Source organism: Physeter macrocephalus, chromosome 7 (genome assembly GCF_002837175.3).
Source record: "Physeter macrocephalus isolate SW-GA chromosome 7, ASM283717v5, whole genome shotgun sequence".
NCBI lineage: Eukaryota > Metazoa > Chordata > Mammalia > Artiodactyla > Physeteridae > Physeter > Physeter macrocephalus.
In genome coordinates this window covers 71,401,988-71,407,503 of record NC_041220.1, presented here as the reverse complement: position 1 = coordinate 71,407,503, position 5,516 = coordinate 71,401,988, and positions in this window count along the sequence as shown.

The following is a 5,516-nucleotide window of genomic DNA, read 5'->3' as shown; positions in this document are numbered from 1 at the left end:
CCTGCCGATGCACGGGACACGGGTTCGTGCCCCGGTTCGGGAGGATCCCACATGCCGCGGAGCGGCTGGGCCCGTGAGCCATGTCCGCTGGGCCTGCGCGTCCAGAGCCTGTGCTCCGCAACGGGAGAGGCCACAACAGTGAGAGGCCCGCGTACCGCAAAAAAAAAAAAAAAGGATCTGTGGACAGATCCTTAGACAATTAGAATTTCGATTCCCTCCTGATTGGCCCAAGAAAGTCCAAGTCAAAGAATTAAGGGAAGCTTTTGAGATGCTAATAATTTTTCAATCTTTCTGCAGACTCTTCTCTACCACCCTTTTCATGAAGACAGAGGTAGTTCACCATGACACTGAGGAAGCTTAAATTTCAAGGCCCTGAAGCAGCCCAAGCAATGTTTTCCTACAGACATTTGTTTTTGTAAGTTTCACAAAAGTAGAATATTTAACTGTAATCTGTTCAGACATCTGAGTTGTTCTTCTCTGACCTCCTCTCTGTCATATTTACTCTCCTGTCAGGAGGCCTTGGAGTGTCTGTGAACATTTTGGGGACTTGAGATGATAGCAGATTTAGGTTGGTATTATCTGTGGGGTTTACAATCAGTTAAATTATAGCTGGTTTTTCCTCTGTGATGTGGTTTTCAGGTGTGGTGTGCGACACAAAGGTGCAGGACTGGAGGTGTATAGTGATACACCTGTACTCAGCACAGGAAGCAGGTGGGTCCTAAGGAGAAACATGGCTTGAAATATATAGACTCAAAAGCTAATTTATGGAAAATTATTTCAATCACTGGATGTGTACAATTTTAAACAGAGGATTTCATTCTTGTTGATTCCTAGTCAAAATAGAAGTTCTCTCATGTTCAGAATATACTCAGTAATGCAACATATACAATTGTCAGCCTACTATACTATTAATAGGAGTTGCTGAAATAGAATTTTTCTGTGTTTATTGGACAAAAAGCTGCACTCGTTTTTTACAAACAGGGAGAAGGCCTGTGGCAGGGAGGGGCGGGTCATGTAATTTAATCATCTCAACTATTAATTAAAGAAAACAGATTTCAGTTAGTCTTATTAGAAGAATGAATTATCTTTTTGTTCTTTCTATAGATTATTTTTTAAAATTAACATGTAAAAAGGTGATAAAGGAGCATGCAACCAAAAACGTAGGGAAAAGCTATTACACAACTATGTTAACAGTTATTTCAAAAAAACCCTTTTTGTTATTTTCTGGATTTTTGCAATGTCCTAGGTACTTTTCACCTTCTTAAAATTTATAATTTGTGGTGATTTATTTTCTCATTCTGAACTAATATTCACTTTGTTACCTAATTTTGATATTTTAGTCTTTTATTCTTATTCTTAACAATGTCTCCCACAAAACTAAAATCTCCCTTCACAAGCCACCATATTTCCAACTGATAAATTCTTTATCATTCTCACAGAAGAACACATTTCAAGTATTATTTATTGAGAAATTATGATGTACAAAATCATTTCATAGTTATGGCCTGACTTAGGGAAATTTGCTCAGCCTCCCTGAGCTGAAGATTCTTTATCTATAAAACAGAAAGCACAGGTTGGCTCACAGCATTGCTTTCCAGATTCAATGAGGTTAAATGATACACGTGGAAATACGTTCTAAATTATCAAGTGCTATTTAAACAGTTAGCCTGGCATACAGGCCACTATGAGAATGGACCACCCTCTGTTATGTTCTGGCTCTACTTTACTAGTGACACTTTCTTGAATCTACTCATCTCTTCACTTGTAAAAATGGGGAAAACATATCCAATTCATAGGGCAGTTTGTTATAAGCCTTAAATGGGTAATCACCATTATTATTATTGAATTGGAGCTGTTATTCATTACCAAGATCTATGTCAAATAATGCCTCTAAAGAAATACAGGGAGTTACAGAGACCTTTTTAAAGTATTGTTTTTTATTAAAATGTATTAATTATTATTTTTGTACTTTTCATTTGTATGAGATTCACTTATTTTGTAGCCATGAATATTATACCAGCTTTTAGTTTTGTAACTGATTTTTTAGCTTGAGCAATATAAATAAGAAATACAGCAAGACATGTAGCAGAGTCTTAAATATTTGGTCACATCACTTATATTGTGAAGACACATCAGGTCAAAGAGCAATAGCAGACACTATTAAATATCCAGGACCTTGTAGGCATCATAAAATTTCATTCATGATTTGGCAAGACAAATTAATAAAACATCTTTCTTTTCTACCAGGTTTTTAAAAAATATGTTTTTCCTTATTCTTTCACTCCTCTATCATTTATTTCAAAAGAATAGAATTCAAGAGTAACCTTTTCTGGATTTCTTTCTCATTTAGGTCACCATAGAGTATTGAGTAGAGTTCCCTGTGCTATACAGTAGGTTGTCATTAGCTATCTATTTTATACATAGTATCAATAATGTATGTATGTCAATCACAATCTCCCAATTCATCTCCCCCACTTTCCCCCTTGGTATCCATATGTTTGTTCTCTACGTCTGTGTATCTAATAAAATTTTTTTTTAAATGAAAAAAAACAACGAGTAACCTTTATAAAAAGAGCTTTCCCAAACTTATGCTCTTTTCATTTCTTACCCCAGAAGGAGAGACTTCTCCTTCTTTCAATTAAAAAATTTCTCTCCACTTATAGCTATATCTCACTTAATCAGGGAAATTGTCTTGGAGCCATCTTTGAGGTATCTAGTGTAACATCAGAGATCAGACAACAAGTAGAGCCAGAGGATTAGGAGGAAGATGACAACATTTGCTGGGACTAAAAAGATGAGGATAGGAAATGCTGCATACCTGTACAATAAGCACTTGAATCTGGTTTGCTGGCAACATCATCTTTCCATGCCCCACCCTCAAACAGTGTGTTTCTTTTTTGCAGTGAAATTTCCATGTCTATGGCTTCCCTGTGGCTCATGTTAAATGTTCCAGTTACTATCGCTGAAAAACAAACCACCTCTAATTCAGTGGTATAGAACAACAACCATTTTATCATGCTCACAGATTCTGGAGGCCGGGAATTTTGACCGAGGGCAGTAGAGACCCTTTTATCTGCTCCATAAATCTGAGGCCTCAGTTGGGAAGAGTAGACCAGCTAGTGGTGATTTGAATGGTTGAGAGTTGGAATCATTTGGAAGCTTCTTCACTCACATGTCTGACTTCTGGGCTGGAGGGATTCAAGTTTGGCTTCACCTGGAACCATTGACCAGAAAGTCTATTTCTGGCCTCTGCATACGGGTTGGGCCTTCTCTAAGCAAGGCAGCCATGGCAGTTCAGGATTCCAAGAAACAGCACTCCAGGGAACAAGGTGAAAAATGGGAGCCCTTTCATGACCAACCTCAGAAGCAACATAGTGTCACTTCTGTCATACTCTATTGGTCAAAGCAGTTATAAGCCCACCCAGATGCCAAGAAAGGAAACACAGACCCCACTTCTCAGTTGAAAAGGTGTCAAAAATTTTTCAGCTCTTTTCAAAAAACTGCCTCAGTGTACAACCTCACTTTAACAACTGAGGATCAGGGGTAAATGCACATAATTGATTTCCCTGGACCACACATCTCAAGATAGAAAACTTGGTGAGAAAAGCGAAATGAGAGCTTATGCAATCTAAGAGAGGCAATATTCTGTACTAGAAAGGGCTTTGCGTGGAAGGGACTGATGAGTCAAAATCCTGTATTATATGCTTGAGCTTTTTGCCTTCAAGGATCCATTTTCCAGTCATGGCTAATAAAATGTGTTAACATCCATGGTTGACATGAAGATCCACTGAAATAATGTGAAGACCAATATGTGGCTTTTATTAGCATGCCCTATCTCCAAGGCAAACCTAAGGCAGAAAAAGATCAAAATTCAATAGTCCCTTAAAATCCAGTCTGGATTTAGGTTAATGAATCACAGATTACATCTTGAAGGGAAACTGTGACAATCTGATGAGCATTATAAAGTTCAATTTTATGAGAAGCTTTGTGGCTGGCAATTGGGAGTGTTTCACTGTTTTAAAGACCTAAGTTACCCTTTAGGCCGATCATGCTTTATGACCACATATCAGATTTATCTATGATACAAAGCCATAATAATATAGCAGCAAACATTTATTAAGAGCTTATTGTGTGCCAAGTATTATGTTAAACACTTAACAATAGATCGTATTATTATTATCTGCATGTTAGGATGGAGAAACCGAAGTTTATGGGAATTATGTACTTGATGAAGTTCTGGAAGCATGTAAGGTATAGAGATAGAATTTGAATCCAAATAGCATATATTATACTGACTAATGATACAAAGCTTTCTTTTTTGATAGCCCTTTTTGGACTATGCCAACATGACATTAAATTAGGTTCTGATTCAGTCTAATTAATTTAATTCAATAAATATTTATTAGATAACTCTTCAATCTACCTGGACTAATATTTAATGAGAGGTTAATAGCAACCAGGCACTGGCACATAGAGTTGACAAGATAAAAACTTCACTTTCAAGGAGAGTGCACAGTTTATTAGAAGAAAAGATTATTGCAATACTTGAGTGGTAAATCCCAGTCTAGTTGTTTTTTGTTTTTTTTTTTGTAGGTATGCGGGCCTCTCCCGTTGCGGAGCACAGGCTCCGCGGCCATGGCTCACGGGCCCAGCCGCTCCGCGGCATGTGGGATCTTCCCGGACCGGGGCACGAACCCGTGTCCCCTGCATCGGCAGGCGGATTCTCAACCACTGCGCCACCAGGGAAGCCCTCCCAGGCTAGTTTTAAACATTGTGTAAGTGCTACTGAGGCTAGAAAAATTAGCCAGGTACAATATCTGCCCTCAAATACCAGTAATTTACTTGAAGAACTGAATTCTATTAACACAGCCTCATCAGATAATACAGGCAAATATCCACTCGGGTTCCTGGTTTATGGTTTCTGATGACTATTCATAGTTTCTTTAGATTTCAAGATTGTGCTTCCTGATGAAACATTCCAATTTTTTATGAATGTAGCCAAAACTGTAAGAAAATAACCAATGATGTTTTAAATAAAAGACAACAAGCAGTGCTTGTATAGATGACTATAACAGCACACAGAATGACTGTCATTGTGGATGCATTGCCTTCAATTTTCAAAATGTTAGTTACAAAAGAGAAAACCCATCCTTGAGAATTTCCTCTTGAATGGCTAGTGTTTTCAGTTAGTTATGTTTTGATCCATCTATTCATCCATCCACCCACCCATCTAACATTCATTGAACTTCACAAGAGTGTGATGGCATGTTAATGTCATCTGTCAGCTGTGTGCTGAATCTGGCTTACACAGGCTTGTGAGTGACAATTGTTAAATTTCCAGGAATTTGCATGTTTTAAAAACAGCTATTTAGGGCTTCCCTGGTGGCGCAGTGGTTGAGAGTCCGCCTGCCGATGCAGGGGAGACGGGTTCGTGCCCCGGTCCGGGAAGATCACACATGCCGCAGAGCGGCTGGGCCCGTGAGCCATGACCACTGAGCCTGCGCGTCCGGAGCCTG